Source organism: Triturus cristatus, chromosome 11, assembly GCF_964204655.1.
Source record: "Triturus cristatus chromosome 11, aTriCri1.1, whole genome shotgun sequence".
NCBI lineage: Eukaryota > Metazoa > Chordata > Amphibia > Caudata > Salamandridae > Triturus > Triturus cristatus.
Window position 1 is genome coordinate 420,072,470 of NC_140594.1, and position 22,016 is coordinate 420,094,485.

The following is a 22,016-nucleotide window of genomic DNA, read 5'->3' on the forward strand; positions in this document are numbered from 1 at the left end:
TCAGGTTTTCTTACCAGCTCCGATCGCGATCAGGGGATCCTCCAGAAAGAGGCTGCATGCTTCGCTTGGAGTTTCGAGGCAGGTCAGAGATCACCAGATCTCAGGTCAGGATCGCCGGGAAGACCTCCTCGTGGTGTTGGCCACTCGAACTCAGGCCGTGGCCGTCGGGTGCAGACTCGCAGCTTTGGCTGGAGTCTGAGTCTGTGGGTGTCTGAGTGTGTGGGTTTTGAAGGCAGAACAGATCATTCGGGTTCTTGAGGCTGCTGGCTGCAGGACACACCAGGACTTCACTGGAGCAGGTTCGATGTGGGGACAGGCCGGTAGGGCTGGGGCCAAGTTGGTGGGCATCCTCCTCTTCTTAGTTCTAGCACGACTTCTTCAGTCCTTCTTTTCTTCCTGTTGATTCTTGTCTGAGAAGGCAAGGTTCAGGGTTGCCCCTAAATACTAAATTTAGGGGTGTTACAAGTAAGTAAAGGTTGGGACCAAAGGGCCCCTTTCTTGGGGTGGGTACACCCCCTATTATGCCACCCTCCAGTGGGAGGGGGGCATATGCCTCAGTCTGGTTGGCTGGGACCCGCCCAATCTGCAAGGTGGCGGGGACTGAGTTGTGCTTCACCTCGCCTCCCCCCCACCTGTGGGGTTAGAACCGATGGGAGACAGTTGCTGGAAGCAGCAAAGGGCTGGGGTAGCTCACAAAGGCGGCAAGCATTGGAAGCTTTCCCTTCGTGGACATGCCCATCCTGGGGGAGGTGGCTTTGTACCTCGTCCCAGGATGTGCATTATTTCAAACTGCCGAGAGCACCAGGCTTTCGACCCAGGGGTCCAGAAACATGTCTGGTGGTGGCAGCTGGTGAGAAACACTCAGCCTGGACACTAGTGTTATGTTGTTTTTCAGGGGGCATCTCTAAGATGCCCTCTGAGTGCATTTTTCATTAAATCCCACACTGGCATTTACACTGGGTTTAATGTGCTGAGAAGCTTGATACCTAACTTTTCTGTAAGGCCATTATGGTACTGTGGAGTTCGTAATGACTAACTCCCAGCACCATATACTCTTAATGGCATTACTGAACTTACAATGTCTAAGAATTGACTTAATTGAAAGGTATCTGATGCGCCGTCACGCATCAATCCGATGTGCACATCGGATTGATGTGCAGCGGCGCATTAGATACCTTTCAATTTATTCGTGCTATAAGGGACAGAAGCACTGGAGAGGCTGCACACCAAAATTTCGCCTTTGAGCATTTTGTTTATTAAGGTTAAATATGGGAGTGCATACTATACTTCCTTTTTTAAACATTTAAGAATTGACTTAGATACTGTAGGTGTACAGGGCTCATGCACCTGTACCCCCACCACTGGTATAGTGCACTCAGCTAGAGGGGTGGCTGACCTATGCCAGGGCAGTGGGTTGTAGGCATGGCACACAAGGATATGTGCCATGTCGACTCTTCACTTTGGTCTGCATCAAAACACGTGGCCTGCAAAGGCAGTGTGTGGGTGTGTGTAAAGGTACAGGGCCTCTAAGGGTGGCAAATAAGTGCTGCAGTCCTTAGAGGCCTTCCCTTGCCACAGTGCCCTTGGTACCTGTGGTACCATTTACAAGGGGCTGACCTGTGGTCAGAGAGTGCCAACTGGGTTTTGGCTTAATGCAGTTTTAGGGAAAGAACATAGGCCCTGGTTACCTGTTTGGCAGGAGTCCAGGGCACACTCAGTCAAAGTACATCAGCAGTTTAGCAAACAGTGGGGGCAACCATGCAAAAAGAGGGCACTTTCTTACACCCCTTAACATCGTGACATCTGTGGCAGATTACTGTACACTTAAATTATACACAATCTGTGACGGTTCAGTAGAGACCCATGCACACTCATCTGGTTTGCTAATATCAAATACATTTCCATAAGCTAAACCATATGTCGCATCCTATGGGAGGTGAGGGGGGGGGGGGGGCGGTTTCCTGAGGAAGCACTCGCACACTGTAGATTCAGGACTACTATGATTTATTGCCAAAGTTCTGTCCACCAAATGATAAGAAAAAGAGTCCGGTTCCAGAAGGTCCTTCTTTGCTGCACCGGGCCCAGGAAAGTCGGGAGGGGGCGGGGTTCTCAGTCGGTGCTCCGGAAGAAGTCAAGTACGTTTCCAGAGGGAAAAGAACACAAAACAAAAAGAGACCAAGGGTCAGTGGACGGCGTCTGACAACCGGAATGTAATGGTGGAGAGCATGAGGGGATCACCGGTTCTATTGAAAGTGTAGAAACCAAAAAGAGAGAAGCGGTGTCCTCCCACAAAACTACCCATTCCCTCTCCGTGTTTTACCGAGGCCCAGAATACGCTGACGTACCTGTTCCAGCCACCCTCCTCCTGGAGTGAGGCTGGACGCAGCGCGGTGTCGGTATCTTCTGACAGTCTCTACGGGCTCAAGGGATCTCGCTGCGACCTCCGGCTCACGGGCAGACGGGTTGTCATCAGCAGGCTTCTTACACGGCGTCTTCTCCTTTCCGAGCACACCTCTCAGCTACCCAGCATGCGCGCCGCCCGTACGGGTTACTTCCTACTTCAACACGACGGGTCCACCTGATCGTTTCCCTGAGGCTGACGTCATGCCTTCGAACTCCTCCTCTTGCCGGCTCCAAGGAAAGTCAAAGGGTCCAACCTCGTCCCGCACCTGTGTCAGCAGGATAACGGCATCAACAAGAGTCCCAGAGTCCTGCTCACCGGGCTTCCTCCCGACACCATACTATATTGATAAATATCGCCCTTCAATAGAAGAATGATGATTAGTCCTGTATGATTAGTACATCTTGCTAATCGTGTCATGTTATGCACTATATTATTTTAATTTATTTCTGGTAATATTAACCCAAGATTGTGCTCAGTAGTAAGAAATTGTCTTAGCCGTAGAACCCCAATAAGTAAAATCAGTGTCCTGAAAGAGATCCCAGATCTAAAAATATAGTATGTACCTGTCAATGTCTTCGAATTTACTTCAATCTAGAAAGATTTTTTATTAAAGTTGACTAGTCATTTAAATAGACATATGTCGTAGTACTGGGCTCTAAAATATTAAAACTGGACATATACCTTGCGTCTTGTTGTAATTCCATCCCGGTCCTTCCAAAGTGTTTTGTGACATTGAACTTTGCCATAATTATTATGTGAAATATTGTGAGTGCTTGGGATAGAGGATTCAGCGAAAAACATTGTTTCTTGAATGCCTCGATTCCTTTCAACTTTGTTTAGGGGGGAGACCTGTGGACTGAATATGGTTCACTGTGCTGGTGGAAGCCTGAACCACTAAATTTTCTGGCAAAGGCTGCTGTGTCACAAAGTATGAGTCACATAGTTCTGGCCTGTGGTAGCTGGCAACCGGCCTGTTCACTAGAGGATAGGAACAAGGTTTAATCCAGGTGCCTGTCAGGGTTTCACTGAGTGGTGATACAGGCTCAGAGGAGGTCTGGTCAGGTTGCAAAACTTACGTCAACACATCTGTTTTGACTTCTATGGCAAGCATCTGTATGTCTAAGACCTCCACTGACTGTCTCCTCACCACACCAAAGGTGGCACATTTTCTGTCGCTTGCCCAGTTGGAAAACACAACCCAGTGTCCAGAGAAGTGTCCAACCCACCAGCCTCCTGCAAGTCCATGTACAGCAGAATGTCAACAAAGAAATAACCCCCAATATCTCCACTGCCATCTCAGAGGCCAGAGGACTCTGAGCACAGTCGGAACCAAAAAGATTTTGAAGCGCTGGGGTGCAACCTATTCTGTCTGAGTTGGAGTGAACTGGGGAAGGGTGTGTCAGTACGGCTTGATGTAACCACAGTCAGGGTCGAGATACATTTGGTTTAGAGTCAATAAGGGTTGTAGGAATGGGGTCTTCCTGTGTTAACGTTGAGGCTGGTTTCGATTTCCAAAGACCAGTGTAGATTTCTGTGCCAGAAATATAGTTCGTTCAAATGTTAGAGCGGAAACAGAGACTGGGTTATCAGGCACAGAAGGCAGACGCACTAGCGGTAACCCAACTGGATGTCTCAATAAATTCTTCTGGCTTAAAGGCATGCCAGAGTGAGCCTGAAAATACCAAAGATTCCCAACATGGCTTATCAAAAGACTCTCAATCTGTTGTAATATCGTAAATGGCACTGGAAATGTGGGATACATTGGAATCAGTGACGTTATTGGCTCCTCAGCTGGGGACAGGGTGCGAGACAGGAAGGCACCCAGATGTTGTCCTCATGACTTCTCAGGCTGAGTGGCCAGACTGGGACGAATCTTCAACGGCTTCCGCTTTGAATGTGCCATACTGGAAGACTTGGACTGTGACAAAGACCTGTCACAGGAACAGACCGAAGGGCTGGAACAGTCGGTTTCCTCAACTTCAAATAGGAACGGGACTTCCAAGACCTCTTTCGGTGTTCAGAGACAGCTTCATTTTGAGCTCCTAGATTGCGCTCAGATTCATTAATGCATACTGTTAGCAGGAACCAAACGTCAGAGGCATACCTTGTAGGGATCTGTCACAAACATTTGTTTGCATCAGTTGCTACAAGGCTTAAACTATGGACTTTAAGGGGGGGGCATAGTTCCCTAAGTATACTGGGGGGGGGGGGGAATAAACAAACGTGTCAACTGATGGGGAAAAAGTTGATAGCGAGCTCCGGATCGGCATAGGATGGTGCAGGAAGAAAGGGTGGCACTTATATGCAGTTCCATAGTCGTCACTTCTAGGGCAGAATGAAGCCAATGCAGAGCCAAAAATACCTATTGGGACGCAGAAGCAATGTTGTTTACATTTTTCAGATCCAGTCTGGCACCTCAGGATATCCTGAAGGTGAGAAATTTTCGTTTAGAAGCATCCATCAGAAATTGTATTAACAACTACGATTTGGCAATATTTTTACATCTAGTTATGCCAGAAAAACAGTACTGTACTCATTTGTGATGTTCAGCAAGATTCATAATCACTATTTGAAGGTGTAGTATGATATTTGGGAATACAAACGTTGAAGAACCATAAGGACTCCTCATTCCACACTGGTGAAAAGGTGGTGGGTATCGAGGGGTAGCCAGATAATAAAATACCTCCCATTTGAACTAGGTTTCGGAGTGTGCTAAGTGGGCAAAACGACCTCTTGTTACAAGAATTCCTTTCGCCTACTCATCCTCCTTCTTCTATCCATCTATAGATCAATCCATTTACATTTCATCTAGCCATCCATACATCTAGCCTTCACTTCACCTTTCTCTCCACTCATTCTCAAAATCTATCCATCCACCTATAAATCTACCCTTTCACCCACCTGTATATAAATATATTCATGCATCTGCCCACCCACCCATTCCCCTTTCTCTAGCGGTCTATTCGCCCTTTCATTTTTCAAGCGGTCCACTCTTCTATCCAGCCTCTCATCCCACCATTTATCATTGGTTCACTCTTCCATTGACTTATTTAGCCCTCCATACTACCTCCCAATCTATTTATTAATATGTTCTTCCTGTCACCATTCCTTCCTGCCTTCTCATGATTACTTTTTCCTTCTTCCCCTTCGCCATCATAGTCTTTTATTCTGTTTGTCTATGTGCATTCCAGGCAACAGCCTAAACACCTCTTTCATACATTTATTATGTCCTGACCTGCCGACAAAAGAGGTCTAGAAACAGGTAATTCACAAGCTCATCAGGCCTAGTGGCAGCATCCACTTAAGCTGCTATTGTGGGGGGTTCCCTACGCCACGGCTGGGTATCCAGCAGAAAATAGTCCCATAATATATTGTTGGAGGGGCTAAAATCCCCACTAATAAACTGTGTTTTTATATAGTATTCTCAGATGTAGCACTGAGACCGCAAACATTTTTAAAGTCACTTTTGTCTATGGCAAAATGAAGAGAAGCATTCCTTACAAGAGTCTCTGTTGGCTTCAGGACTGCTTCAGGAGTAATTTGCAAATTGATTGCGCAATCCCAAGTACAGCACAGCAGCCATAGCTGCGAGACTCTAGACCATGCAGGAACGAAGACTTCACCATCTCTGTCCAAAGTGTCTCAAGGCGAGACCAGCAGAAGTAGTCCTGGAAAACCTAGAGGTAATGACTCTAAGCATGGAACCCAGTATACAGAAGGAGCTGAGATGCGGACTGGGCCTGTGGTTTCTAAGGCAAGTGTTGTAGAAATACATTAGGTAGCAGAGTCTAAGCGTACTCTTAATGCCCAGATCCCTAGTGCCAAGAAATATGCTAACCAAAACCACAAAAGCTGGAACTTCAGGAAAAGAGATTTGCAGAAAAATAAAGGTGTGATTTTCATCTGTGTAATATTCGATTGGGAAAAACCTCTCTCTTGATAGAAAGAAGTAACAATCTCCTTGAGAAGTGTCTACCACTCACTCCACGCACCGCTGCAAATACTTCATAGGAAGCCACATTTGAAGCTGTGGGATTCACTTGTAACTTGCACCCAGTGGGGAATTATTTGTTGAAAAACCCACCATGTAAGAGTGGACTAGGAAAAGCCGACCTTGTGGATCAGGTGGCCATGTAGTTTGCTTCAGATCTTAGAGGTTTCTTCTCATCCTTTGAGATATTTCTTCATCTCATCTTTCTTCACCAAGGCCTCCCATCAAGACCCGGTCACTCACTTCAGATATCATGAGTGACCAAGGCACAGGTGGATTAAATGATCTTCAAGAAAACTTTGGTATAAAGAAATAAAGTCCCACACCAGGCATTGACAGAGCAACAATTTGTACAGCCCCAAGGCTGTGATAACAAGGTGGCTGCTGCATATGCAATTCAAAACGTTTTCGAAGAGGTTGGCACATGAGTACATGACTTAAAAACAGTTGCTTAAGAAGTAGCTGGACTGCTCCAAATAACACAAACATATTAGTATGATGATGACAAAAGAATCCCCGCAACGTCCAGCATATTGTAAATGGCCACCAACCTTTGTTTTGCTTCTTTTTTGCAACTAAATATCCATGTGTCATCTTTGAAATTTTAATTGTGTCAATTTAAATCTACAATCTTGTATGGGATTTTTTTCTTGAGAACCATTGTACCAGGTGTGTGTCTGTCTGTCTAAGACAAACCCCTGCAATGCTCCCTGAGCTGCTACTACCTGTCCTGTACCCATTATTTGTGTTACGGAAACATGCACTGTTGCTGCCATGCAGTACATGTTTGTGTGTTAATAATGCTTGGTGTCGGGGGCGTGGCCTGAGGCGTCAAGATGGCGGTCGCAATCTAAGAGTGCTCCAAACCCCTCCGTCATACGCCTCGCATCCCGTCGTCTACGGCTTTCATCCACACTTCTTACCTGCACATCAGTAACCCCCGGAATGAGCGTGCTACATCGGCGCGGTCGGATTACTGATTCTGGCCTCCCAGCGCCCCTCCTGGGTTCTGGTTGACGAGGCACTCAGGCGGCAACATGGTGGCCTCCATCGCAGCCTGCTGGTGACTGCTGCACACTTCCCCGGGAGGCCCCGGCCGAAGCTGCACCTCACGATGAGCAGGGACTCCAAACGACACGTTGCGGAGCCTGGGCGAGCGGCCCTAGATGTCTGATGGCCTGCTTGGTTCCTCCGCTCTCCTGTGCCCCGCGCCCGTAAAATGACGGCCTCCGGTGTTCGCTGCCGGCGAGCCTGACGGACCTACCTCCCGCCGTGGGATTGTGACCGGGCTTGTGGGGGACCAGCTGGAGTGTAGACGGCAGAGCGCCGAGGGCCCGCATTCCGGGACGGTGTTCTGAGTCCCCGGAGGCCACACCAACACGTCGACTTCAGCAGCTGAGGCCAGCCCGGAGCGCTGGGAAGAAGTACCATCTGGTGAGTGGGGATGGGTTCGGGGGATCAGCTGCTACGTGGGGCAGCGGTGCGGGAGGCCATCAGTCAGGCTTCTGGCGCCCCCCCTCCTCCTCCTCCTTCCCTCCCGTGATGTACAGGGACCCGCCTGGGCGGCTACAAAGTACACATTCCCGGTGTCTGGGGCCCGGCCATCCCAGGTGCGGCGAGCTCGCTCCACCAGCGCATCGTGACTTGGCCTGTGAGTGCTGGCGGTGAGGTCCTGAGAGCCTACTTCCCAGGGTGAAGAGCGGCATATCCGGAGGCTGAATCACCCGATTCCAGCAGCTGAGGCCAGCCCGGAGCCCAAGGCGGTTGGGTCATCCGGTGAGTGAGGACGGGACCAGGGATTGGCTGCCGTGTCGGGTAGCAGTGTGGAAGGTAAGCGCCAAGGCTTCCCGCACCCCACCCCCTTTTGCTTCGTTACCTCCACAGCGGTGGCGTCCCGAGGTCCATCTGGACTTCTGCTGCCACGTCATCTCCTGTGCCTGGGGCCCGGCCAGTCCAGGAGCTGCAGGCTTGCCTTGTGGGGTGCGGAAAGGGCCATTCGGCTACGCTTTTCGGGCAGCAAGGCCCCCCCCCCCCCGAGTGAATTCCACCGACCATCTTCCACCCCTATCCCGACCTGTCATCATCCTCGACGCTGGGTGTGCACGGGGCCGGGCAGCATCAGAGTACAGAGCGACGGGCCCTGCTCGGGCCTACCAGCATCAACTAGGCCCGGAAAGACCTGATCCCCAAGTCCCTGGCCTGGTTCCCACGGAGGTGGGGCTCCCATTCTCCCTCCTTTGGCCGCCATTTCGGGCAGCGGTGTGCGGGTGGCGGCCAGTGCCCCTCCCTTTTTCCTGAGGCCGCTTCTTCTGGGCACACTTCTCAGGCCACGGCAGTGGGTCACTGCGTATTATCGGCGGCGGCACATGGTGTGGGACGTTAACTGCCCGTACGGGGAGGGGAATCGGCTGCATTGGCCGGAAGAAGGCTCCCACTCCTCCCCCAGTCTTGAGGGTGTCGAAAACACGCAATACTGGCCTCTCATCCTGTGCCTTTAGGAAGACTTCACCGTGCCTCCGCTCAGCGTAGGAGATCATCGCGGTGGACACCTGTCGCCCCCGTCCACGGCCCCAACCCTTGCCTCCCACGCTGAGGGGCTCCGACGGCAACTGGTGTGATTTTGACCACCCCCATCTCCTTCTCCCTCGGTGGCCTCCTCCCCGACCCCGTGCCACTCGCTCTGGGGGGGTTGCACAATCTCAACTGGGGCGTGAGACTGAACGAACCTTGACTCCTCCATCTGGCTTCTGGAGCGCGTACTGGGGCGTGATATGACACCGGCCATGGGGAGAGACAAGGCCTCAAAGCCCGCGACCTCCCCCACGCAAACGAAGATGGACAGATTCACCACTTCCAAACAGGAACCCCCTGGGCGGACGGACAGGCCCCCCCACCCCCCCCTTCCGGGAAAAGACTTAGCAACCATCCTACAAGCTATCAGCGCCTCGCAGGCTTCGGTGGAGGGGAAGATCGGAGAGGCCAAGGTGGACATGTCCCTCCTTCAGCAAGACCTCCGTAATGCCATGGCCCGAATAACAGAGGCTGAATCCCGCATCTCAATGGCGGAGGACGATATCCTTCAATTGAAGGAACAGGTGGCCAATCTACGATCACGCACCAAGGAACTCCATCAGCATGCGGAGGATGCAGAGAACCGCCTGGTGGGGTTCCCCGAATGGGTCAAGAAGACTCAAGTATCCACCTTTGTAAAGACCCGGTTCACATTATGGATGCCCAAGGAAGTCCTCTCTTCATGGTTCGTGGTGGAGAGAGCACATCAGTCCCTCGCACCAACACCCCCACTCGGGCCCCACCTCGCCCTATCATACTAAAAACCCTTAACTTCAAGGATCGGAACGCCATCCTGCACGAGGCACGCTCTCAGGGACCGCTCAAATTCCAGAACCACACCATGATATTCCCTCATACCAAGGAAGTGCAAGACCAACGCCGCTCCTACACGGACGTTAAAAAGAAATTGCGATCCTTGGGTCTGCACTATCACCTCCAGTTCCCCGCACACCTCCGTGTCATATTCCAGGGCACGACGCAGTTCTTTGACTCGGCCCAGGTGGCCTGGACCTGGTTGACGGAGGAACGGTCCGGTCCCTCTGACAACTGCGAAACCTGTCCCCCAAGCCATCGGGCCTCCAGCCGCCATGACTGACACGCCCATTCCAGGGGCTTCCCTTCACGTTCTCTCCTGGAACGTTAACGGCCTCCTCGACTGACTTAAACGTATGGCTGTCCTACGCTATGCCCAACGCATCGGTATAGAGGTACTCCTGCTTCAAAAGACGCACTTGATGGGGAATCACTGCCCCTTCCAGGCAGGCTATGGGTATGACAGTGTGGCACTCTGGCTGCGCCCGGGGCTCCCATATGGCGGCTATCCTGTTGAAGCGTGCCCTTCCCTTTGTGCTTACGCAGGTCATTCATGACTCCCAGGGAAGGTCAGTGGGCCTCTGTGGCCCGTTGAGTGGTAATCTCCTTAATCTCGTATTCATGTACTCGCCCCCCTCGATGCTCACGATAACCCTGAAACATTCCACAGCTTTGCTGGCCAACTTGCTTCTGGGTTCCGCTATTATCGGGGGCGACTTCAACGCGGTCTCCTCACCAGACCTTTACACGACATGCCCCCCATCCAACACTAGACTTGCGCAGACAAAACAATTAACAAATTGGTCCGAGTCACTGGGCCTCTGCGATGCATGGCATACCTGGCACCCTCACACCAAACAGTTCACTCATACCTCTGCAGCTCACCACACGCAGGCGCGCATAGATGCGTTCTTCGTCCCTTCGACTGACTGTACCATGATTCAAGACGTCCGTATCTCTGATCATTCTCTAGTGCTGCTTAGCACGGGCCCCCCCCCCCATCTGCACGTCTGACGTGGCGAATGAATGCCCGGTTTCTTCAGGATAAAGAATTTAAAAAGGTGGTGGGGATGGAGCTTAATCAGTATTTCCTGACCAATGATGGGTCGGTGTCCTCTCCAGGCACTCTGTGGGAGGCGAGCAAGGCCACCATCCGGGGCTTCGCTAAGGGCCCGCTCAAGCACCAGCGACAGGCGCAGCTGCAGCAGATCACCTCGCGGGTGGCGCAGGCGTTACGCCTCGAACAATCCCCGCCTGCTGCCGATTACACTTTCAGAGAGCGACAACTCGCTCATCTTCGGGCAGAGATTCGGCAGCTTTCCTTGGATGCCGCCAAGCTCCTCTGGAGATCCTCAGTAGCTACAATATATGGCTGGGGCGACAAGAATGGCTCGATTCTCCACAGACTAGCCACCTATCCCAGGGCAAACCGCATTATCCCTGAAATAATAGACCTGGACGGGTCGGTACACCGATCCCAGGTGGCGATGGCTCGCACCTTTGTCTCCTACTATCAGCAGCTCTATGCTGAAAAGACGCCGGCACTATCGCTCTCTACTTTGCTAGCTACGGGAGGTGTTCGCCTTCCTCAGCTGGACGCGGCCGCCCAGGCGGATTTGGATCGCCCTATCTCCCATGAGGAGATTAGCGATGCTATATCCCTTACCTTGGCGGACAAGACCCCGGGTCCTGACGGCCTCCCTCAGGAATATGATGCTATATATGGCGAGACCCTTGTCCCGCGCCTTGTTGACCTGTTCGACGAGGCTTTGGAGACAGGCTCCTTCCCACCCGAGACAGACAAGGCCACCATCGTGGTCCTCCCAAATTCTCAACCGCCCTCTTCACGTTGTGCGGACTACCGTCCCATTTCCCTTATCAATACAGAGGGCAAACTCTACGCCACGATTCTCGCCCAGCGGCTGAAGCCCTACCTATCCATTCTGGTTCACCCTGACCAGTGCGGATTTATGCCCCTGCGCGGTACTCAGCACTGTCTCCGGAGGCTGCATCTGGCCCTGGCCCTGGCTCACCGTCCCTTGCTTACCCCTTATTTGGCAATCTTCCTCGTAGACTTCGAGAAGGCCTTCGACTCGGTGGACTGGAGGTATCTAGACGATGTCCTAGCTGAGATGTGTTTCGGTCCCCACTTTTGGGATCTGGTACGAGTCCTGTATGCCCAGCCCCGGGCGCGAGTCTTAGTCAATGGGGTCTTGTCGGAGCCTTTCTCTATTCAAAGGGGACAGAGACAGGGATGCCCCCCTTTTGCCCCTGCTCTTCACCCTGGCAATGGAGCCCCTGGCGTCCCTGATACGGTCCGAGGGACGCGTTTGAGGATGGGAATGGCCCAATGCGGAGGTGGACAAGATCGCTCTCTATGCGGATGATGTCCTAATCTTTCAGGCTGACCCCGCCCAGTCCGGCCCTCAGTGCCTCCAGATTCTGCAATCCTTCAGGCAGGCCTCCGACTGAATCCCGACAAGTCGGTCCTGGTCCCTCTACACTTGTCTAGAGACTGTTACGACTGGCAATCCACCATACCTTTCCGGCGTCAGTCTTTCAAATATTTAGGGATATGGGTGGCGCTTCTCCCTGAGCTGGGCTGGTACCTCAATGTGACCCCGCAGGTGAAGAAAGCCAAGGCAGACCTCCAGAAGTGGCAGACATTACCTCTATATCCCCTGGGGAAGAGTCGCCCTGTTTAAAATGATGATTCTCCCAGGTTCCTCTATGTCCTCCAAAACAACCCCTTTTGCTTTCCGAAGGCCTGGTTTCGAGAATTGGACAGTATGGCCTCCAAGTTCCTCTGGGGGAGGGGGGAGGGTTCGTCTGGCCCTGAAAACATGCCGGATTCCTCCATTCGATGGGGGCATGGGGATGACACACATAGCTGTATTATTTGGCTACGCGCTTACTGTCCATACATGACTGGTTTAATGGGGTTGGTCTGATCCGGCCTACAGGCTCTAATTGAGTGAGCTTGGTTTGTCCAAAATCCAGCCTCTGATGTACGGTGAGTCCATTCCATCCAGCTTACCAGAGGTAACGCACTCCGCGCTGTTGGCCTGGCGGGCAGCACTGCGCGACACTCAATGGACACAGAAGCTGACGCAGTGCACGCCTCTCTGGCATGGCACTTGGCTCCGAGAGGTTAGTGGGCTGCAGGGCTTTAGATCATGGGACCTCATAGGAATTTCGCAATTGGGGGATGTGTGGGCGGGCGGCCATATGCACTCCTTCCAGGACCTCCGAACCCGATATTCCCTACACCCGATACAATTCTACTAATATTTGCAGCTGCGTCATTCCCTCCACGTACACATTTCGGACGACACAAGGATCCCTGAATACAGCCCTCCCGAAGCACAGACCACGCTGAGAGATCTGGGGAAGGGGGGTATTTCCCGCATCTACCGGACACTGGTTAACAACACCCCGACCTCGCTGGATCGACTTAGAAGCCAATGGGAGGAGTGGGTGGGTACTCTAGATGAGGAGAATTGGCGCGATGCTCTCATGGCACCCAAGTTGGTTACCACATCAACCAAACTCCATCTGGTCCAACTATACTATCTGCACACAGCCTACCTGATCCCCAATACGCTTCCATCGGGCGGGCTTTTACCCGAGCGCTTCCTGCACGAGGTGTGGCCATGACCCGGCTGATTTTTTCCACATGGTATGGGCTTGCCCCCATTTGGCACGGTTCTGGGGTGACATTGAAGAGGAGCTCACAGAAATATTGGGGTGGGAAGTCCCTCATGACCCACGTCACTCTCTCCTTGGGATTACAGATGGGCTGGATAGGTCTAGAAATGAAACATTATTTTTCAATACAGCAATGGTAGTGGCTAAGCGAGACATAGCTGCATCCTGGAAGTGTCCTGATCCGCCTCACTCTGAGAAGTGGCGGAGGGGGGTGGATTGGTGCGCTACGCAAGAGAAATCCATGTACGAAGCGCGAAGGTGTCCCAAAAAAGTATCGCAGGGTATGGGGCAAATGGTTGGGGGCCATGGGATAGTCAAGTGGTGGGTGTAATTTACATATTTACTTGTACCTTAAGGGTACGGAAATCATGGAGGGTTCATGTCTTTGGCCATGTGCGGCCATCTTCACTGTCTAATGCGGATTTGCTGATGTTGTTTATTGTCAAAACAATAAAATTGCTTATCAAAAAAAATAATGCTTCGTGTAGGTCTTTCACAACGCAAAAGCCAAAACACTTGTCATCGCCCATACTTGTTTCAGAGCAAGGTGCAAACGTAAGAGTGTAAAATAAGAACAGAGTTTGCTTTTGAGTACACGTGGAACAGCAGAGTTTGAAATGAACTAGATCACTCGGACAGCATAGATTCCAATTAGCTCCATGTGGGGATGTCTAACGCCTACATTGACCGCATCATAGCATTTTTGTTTTTAAGCCAAGTTGCACGGCTGTGCAACATGTAAAAAACACATTTACAAAACCAAGATTTCACATAGGCGAAACCTATTGGCTTTGCCAATAGTTTTTTTGTCTTAATTCTGAACTCCAAGTACATACAGCTCGTTACTGACTGCACCTCCTGAAAACATGTAAACAAAGAGAGCATGTGGTATTGGCCACAACTGACGACTTTGACCTGGGGATGCAAGTTTGAGTATCGGCGTCGGCTCAGTATCCTGTGATTCTGAGCAAATCAATTAATCTCCGCATGCCTACCAAAAATGAATGTGTCCTTGTGTAAGGTAACTGGTGCTCGTGTAAAGAGCTCCAAATCCTTCCGGTCGAGTTTGCGCTATATAAAACAAGCTATGATAGAGAAAGGCAACTAGCAATGGGGTGGGGAAGGGACATGCAGTAGTGGGAGGGACAGGCAGGCAATGAACAGGGAACAGTCCCACCGCAATGGGAGTGAGGTGGTGGGAGGGACGGGCAAGCAACTAACGGTATGCAGATACTGGGCAAATCACATAATTTCCCAGTGCCTACAAAAAATGAATGCATCCTTTTGTAATGTAACTGCTACTCATGTAAAGCATTACAAGCCTTTCCGGTAGAGTTTACACTATATAAAATAAGCTGTGATGGAAGTAGGAGGAAGGCAACTAGGGACTAGGTGGGGAAGGAGCATGCAGTGAAGGGAATGAGGTGGTGGGAAGGACGGCCAAGCAGCAAAGGGGAAAGGGCATGAAGTGGTGGGAGGGACGAGTAAGCAAAGATCACAATACGGACAATAGAGATAGCCTGCAAAATGACACACTCTTATGGCGTGCTACCCTGGAAAGTAAAAAAAATAAAAGTACCTTTACAAGTGCGCATCCAGTGGAAGGACACTGCCAACCGGAAGCAGTACTTGGTCCAAGCTCCACAGCAAACACAAAGACGTAAAGTCTAGCAGAAACCTGGAGGCAGGAGGAGGCGCTAACCAGCAGGAAGAAAGGAAACAAGAGTGACATGGGAGCCAACCAATGATAGGTAAAGGTAAGTAATGGTCAGGCTCTAAGCCCCTTGTGAAAGTTTGTTTTTTGTTACAAGAACTTTGCATGCACAACGCAAACGCCGTGTAGGTGAAACCTAAAATATAATGTGCTGTTCACTTCTTTCCAAATGAATGCTAAAGCTTAGTGTGAGTTGTAGGTTGCACTAGGAACACAGCTGTGACAAGCACTCAGCCTTCAAAGAGGTGCAGCACATGCTGCACCACAAGGGCCACTAGTGATACCGGCTGAAGCCCGCAAACACCATAAACACAAACTGGATCATTTAAGCTACACCATTAAATCCATGAGCAATCCTAGGACAATGTAACATTATTGCAATCAGATGTGATTGGCTGCTAGCCTTGTGGCTTTCTAAATGCATGTTTTGGTCCGTCATTAGTTTTGTGAAACTTTATTGTTGTGGAAAGTGGCGGACCCTTGTCTATGTATTTAAAAAAGCATCACCTAAACGCAAAAAGATTTATGGGTCTCAAAAAGAAGACATTGCTATAGCAGTGCAATTCTCTCAAGAGAACTGCTTTGCATGTGGTTGTGCTCTTCTTGAAGTGGTCACTCACAGAGAACTTACCCATTTGCTTAAGTGGGTTGACCCATGCTTTAGAGGACAAAAGTAAAATGTGAATGACACAACAGACCAGTGAATGAAGAGGGCCACCTGATAGCCTCTATAAACATATCTAATTTTAGTAAAAAAGTTGTTGGCTGACGCCAAACCTAAACAAGCATTAAAAATGCAATAGGTCTTGCCTTTCATTAAGTTAAAGCCATTTGCTTTGCTATTGTTAGACCTGGCACCATTGGCGTGGGTCTCCCTTCCGTTTTTCACTTTTATCTCCTCTGCTTTTGTTGGTGTTAAATGCTTTGGGCACTGTGCCACTGCCATTCAGTGCCACAGCGCAAGTGCTCCCTGTTGTAAATAAGTCTGTATGAATTGGTATTCCCCTAATTGGCTCGTTTGATTTACCTGTTAGCCCCTAGTATAGTGCACCGTGCGTGCCCACGGCTGGTAGACCAAATGCTGCTGGTGGGCCTGCAGCGCTGATTGCGCCACCCACAGAATCAGCTTGTAAAGTGTGTCTCAGACCTGCCATTGCAGGGTCTGTGTGCAGTCCAGAACTGCCATGTTTGACTGCGGAGTGCACCCACATCCCAGTCCCTAAACATTCCCTTGGCATCACGTAAGTCACCCCTATGGCAGGGTGCATTGTATGTGAAAAGTAGGACATGCCTTGGTATGTGTAGCATGTACTGATAGTGAATTACACCCCATTTTGTTTTTCACTATTGCAAGGCTATCTGTTTCCATAGGCCAGAATGGGCAGTCTGATTATTACATCCTATAATTCTAACTGACCCAAGGAACATGATAGGAAAGTATGCCTGAGCTCAGAATATTAAAATACATCTTTTAGTGAAGGTTATTTTCATATTTTTTGTTTGAAAATACCCATGCTGAAACCCCTACAATTTGTATTACTTCTGGATGTCAAGACGAACCTCAGTCCGTGTAACCAGGGAATCTGAAGGAGTTGTACTGCCCCTGCGCCACAGCGCTATTTTCTGGGGTCGGCCTGCAGTGGTTACCATTGGACTTCTGACGAGGGGAAAGGACTTTGCACTTTCATAGATCTTGCTGAAGCAATCACCCAAGGGCTTGAATCGAGCTTGCCTCCTGCTGAAGTCGCAGGGTTAAAAGACTTCACCAACCGCTCTCTGAAGTCTCCAGCGGGGAATTCTGTCTGCCGAGGGGCTCCTGTTGAGTATTCCAGGGTCTCTGTCATACTGCAAGAGAACGCGGTCTGAACATCATTGCTAACGCACGTTTGCGGGCCGCTGCAGCTGAGAACGCCATTTCAGAGGACTGCGCTGCTGCCGCTGAGTGCCCACATTGCCTCGCAACAGAATCATCGCCTCGCATCAAGAGCGTTGCCTCGCATAGAGATCATCGCATCAGATCATCCGAAAGCAGACGCCACCGCGGATGCATTTTCATTGCCCCGCACCAGGGTCATCGCTTTGTCTCCCCTCTCACAGCAAGGAGTCGGCGCGTCACGGCCTCGAGTGCAGAAGTTCGTCGCATCGCCTCCCCACGCACCAGGACAAGCGCATCATCTCCACTCTCACAGCAAGGTATCAACGCCCTACCGGCCTCGCGTGCTAGGAATCGCCGCTACAACATCTTTGCGATATTCTGGGTATTTTGCTCCCCACCTTCAGGTACTTTGTGAGTGAAAGGGTTGTGTAGACCCCTGCTTTGAACTGAACTCTTTTTGCCCACTTGGAACTATTGCTGCAGCATTTTGAGAGTATTTTCGCTTTACTGTATTGTATATTTTTGTCGTTGTGAGTCTTGTGCTAAGCCTATATAAAAACACTTTTTTTTTTTATAATTCCTGTGTGGTGTCCCTTTGTAGTGTTTTCACTGTGTTACTGTGTATGGTCATAAATGCTTCACACACTGCCTCTGAGATAAGCCTGTCTGCTCGTGCTACGTTACCACAGGATTGAGCAGGGGTTATCAAAGGGGGTAGCCCCCTCACTCTGACTTAGAAGCAAGGGTCCCTATTTGGTCATTGGGGCCTGTACGAAAAGGAGCATACGCTCGAGAGGTGAGATGGAACATGGATACCAATAGTAGGTCTTTAGCTCTACTATAGAGGTCATTGCTTGGAGTGCAAGGCTGCAACCATGAGCCTATGTAGAGAGGCTTAATGGCACAGGCATTTAGAATAAAAAAAGTGCCATTCTAAAAATGGTCTGTCGCCACTGACATACAATACAGTGGTAGCTTTAATAGCTCCATTTGGTGCTGTTTGCAGCCGACATAGTAGGGACCCAAGAAGCCCAGAAAATAAAACATTACAGTAGTCTAGGTGGCCGTTAATTGCAGCACGGACTAAGAAGGCCTGGTTTTTTTTTCCAGATATTAATGGTAAAATGGGTTTTAGTTTCCTGAGATAGAAATAGTGATTCCTTACCACTACACTGACCTGTGACCCTGTGAAATTTCTTTACAGTATCCAGCCAATGCTGAACTCAATGGTGTGGTTTCTTACTCACTTACTCACAATTACATGACTACCATTCTCCACTCGCTCCCAGTTCAAAGAACAATCTTTTCAAGACTGTCTGTGACCATCTAGCTACGAAAACGTTCCAGACATCCTAACAGCCAAATTTACGTAGTACAGGCTAGGTTGAGAGCTTCATTTGGCAAAAGAAGCAAAACTATGTATTACCAAAGTCAAAATAGTTACATACAGTTGTATGATTTCTCCGTATAAGCGTTTAAAAGTTGAAAATCTCATCTCAGACATTGCTCAAAGAGTCCTGCCTACTCAGATTTAGAACAGCCCTTAAACTATAGCTATTTGTTCAATTGACTTAGGGCCAGATGTACGACCATTCCATTTTGCGAGTCGCAAACTGCAACGTTTTACTTTTGCAATTTGCGACTCTCAAAATGGAATGTACAACAGTGTCTGAGACACTGTTTGAGATTCTAAAATGGGTCGCACGCGACCTGCCTCATTAATATTCATGAGGCAGGTCGCAATTTGCAACCCATTTGGAATGGCCAGCAAACATAGGGCTGGTAGCCTGCTGGGGATAGCAGATTCAATGTCTGTTTGATTTTTCAGTAAGGCAACTTTTGTTTTTTCCAAATGCAGCCAGTTTTCCTTAAAGGAAAAGGGGATGCATTTAAATAAAAAATGAAGAAAAAAAATCATTTTTTAAGGGCAGGCAGTGGTCTCTGCCTGCTCTTAAAAAAAATATGGCATCAATTCACTAAGGAGAAGGGGACCCCTTCCTGTGTGCGAGTGGCTTACCACCTACTTGAAGTAGGCGGTAAACTGTAGGTGTTTAGCGATTGCAAATGCGGTTGCAAAACAATGGTACATATAATTCTGACTCGCTATTAGGAAGGGACGCCCTTGGCACGCCCCTTCCTAATAGCGTTAGCACATACCACCACCCTTTGTTGTGGTTGCAAACTGGCTGATTCCCTGTTTGCGACTGCAAAAAACAGTCGTACATCTGGCCCCTCAGTCTTTATACCTCCTGTCCGCCTGTGTTTTTAAATCGGCAATTGTTCTAGTGTTGAGTTAACCAAACAGCAGTAGTAAACTTTACATTAAAGTAATAAAAATAACTGAACATAACCCTTTGATGTCAACAGAGAGACAAAGTCTTTGTGATGTCACTTTCTCTAATCCTGTCATTCTGTTAAGTTAATGTCCATGATACAGTATAGAGAGGTCAGAGAGTGTGATTACGAAAGATTTTATGGGCAAGGAGTTGTCCCAGTGCTAGATAAATCCTGCTGTTTGCAGAAGTTAGGTTTGAGAAAAAGAGATAGGTGGTCTCGTTGTACTCTCAGGACAGGATGAGCTCTAAAGCCCATGTGATAAATTCCAAGAATGCACGAAGAGGATGGGCATCTATTACATACGGTTTAGATCACATTTCTTTGACAAATATTAATTGTTTTGAGACAAAAACAACAGGCTTATATGAGGATATGCCGTTTTTTTTTCTTTGTTGTCGTACAGGGTTTGCCAACAAGTTTCACACTATGTTGGCTGGTTAGCTACAGCTTTTTCAAGGCTGGAAATTAAATGCTTAAATACAAGTGTAAACAGAGTATGGTTATGTAGTACTGAGAGAGAAATTCGAAACCCCAGTTAAACTTCCAATACATAGATTATGAAGGTACTCCGGAGATATACAGAAACGTGATATAGTCTGGGGGGAAAAAAGAGCGTATTTGGGTAACTGTTTTTTGAGGTTTGGATCACATTGCGTTCTGTATGGATGGAAGAGTCAGAACACAGATATTCAATACATTGATCGAAAAATTTCTCAATAATATCCCACTAAAGGCTTATCATAGCATTTTAACTCTCAGCGAAAGTCCCTTTCAGACCAGGACTAGAAGATAATAAGGGAGGGCTTCTGGAAAGTAGGAGATTGAGAATACTGCGATTAATTGGCAGTTTGTTGGCACAGACAACTAAGGGAGCATACGCACAAGCTTCTGTCAGATTGTGACTACTGGAGCACAAAAACATCTGTTGAGCCAGGATTGTGGTAAGAGACGTTGGGAAGAGGTTATTAACTTCATTAAGGTGCAAATTTAGCAAGGATTTAACAGTTACAATAACCAGCAAGTTGGCAGTAATGGCCTTTGCGGGAAGTTGCTTTGGGTTTATGAACCAGATTTAGGAAAGATGGATGGTAGGATTTTAGAGGATTGGGCAACGGAGAGAGTAGTGAGGCACAGAATAAGGCACCCAATAATGCCGTTACTGCTGAAGAGATAGTACCGGGAGTGCAGCTGACTTGTACAAATGCCAAGGAATCATGGTTACTTTCTTTATTTGTGGTATAGCTATTTTTCAAGCATTCAGGGTGACTGGGTTTTGTGGGGTTGGTGTGGCACCTGGTTAGAGGAGCCAGGATGTGAGTGAGACATGTGGGAACAGACTGAGGCAGATTTGAAGAAGTCCAAGACAGATAAAAGAGGAAATGGGAGGAATGTGTTGCTGAATGCATATTCAGTACGAAGAGTGTGTTCCGTTTAGTGGTGGAAGTTTTTTGTGAGGGAAGGAGCGACTGGATACTTTTACATAGAGGATGCGAAGGTGTCAGAGTCACAATTGTTATTTGTGTTGCGGAGAGTACTGGAGATTTTGCATTTGCCATCACAGAAGTTTGGGTCACACTTTTTTTCAGATTAGGGCTATGACCAAGGTAGGTAGCAGAGGCTATTGGCAAACTGGTATTTGGGCACTGGGGAGGTGGAGGTAAGAATGTTTTCAGAGATATGGATGTGCTAGGCCAGAGTTGTTACTGATTTAGTGTTCAGTGAGTAATGGTTTGGTTTGCTGCTGGTTCTTATCAGGCCTCGGAAAATCTACTCGCCCACCTGTTATGGCGATTCAGATTTTATCAGGTTGAGCTATATTTAGGACCGAGTCGCCCATTCTAGGGAGTTGACAAAGAACAGGTGTTCTGTTCAATCAGAAAGTGAAGGAGCAATAAAGATGCCTTTAAAGTTTGTTTTTACCTTGTCCCATTTGCTCTGTGTTCAGAGACACTGGTCAGAAGTCAGTTTACAATTACGTTTCCTTCTCTGACTGCAGAGTTCCAGGATTTTGTAAAGTGAACTATCAGACCTGCTGTACAAAGTGTGAAATGAAAGGCTGCAGGGTATCAGGTTTTTCCTAACACACATTTATATAGCTAATAGGTCAACTGTCCAAACATTTCAAAATATATTTCAGTAGTTGTGAAAGCCCATTTTATATATTTCTGTGTGATGAAAACAATATTTTAATAGGATGAAAAACAAATCAGAACACTTTACTAGGTGATGTGCAAATGATGAATATGTTTTTGAAAGCCAATTTTCACAGATTATTGTTAATACACTATATAGTTTTATCAGTAAAGCTGCAAGGTAGTGGGAAGATTTTTGTCCATTTCTTGGAAATTTACTGTCAATAAATGACAGTGTGCTACCACATCATGCTTTAGTGATATATTTGTTAAAAGTGAGTGTTTAAATATGAACTGAGGAACACCCCTGTCCTGATGTCAATGCTATCAGTGAAATGAAAGGCAAGTCAGGAATTATGTGTACCCTGTGTGTGGGCTAGATTCTTATTACACATGGAGCAAGGTTTTAGTCTATTTAATCAAACAAAAGAGTTTTGTTTCGTACAGCAGAAATGCTGAACTCACATATT

At 48.6% G+C, this 22,016-nt stretch overlaps 1 protein-coding gene across 2 annotated transcripts in view; it reads right to left on the reverse strand.

Annotated features, from left to right (window-relative positions):
- LOC146784360 (all-trans-retinol 13,14-reductase-like) overlaps positions 1–22,016 on the reverse strand; it is a 141,246-nt gene that overhangs the window by 114,829 nt on the left and 4,401 nt on the right. The window contains exon 1 of one of the 2 annotated variants that reach the window (XM_085636196.1): positions 2,346–2,584. The exons of the other annotated variant lie outside the window; for it this stretch is intronic. The gene's annotated coding sequence lies outside the window, so the exon portion shown is untranslated. Of the gene's footprint in view, positions 1–2,345; positions 2,585–22,016 lie in introns of those variants that run through there. 2 annotated transcript variants of the gene reach the window in all.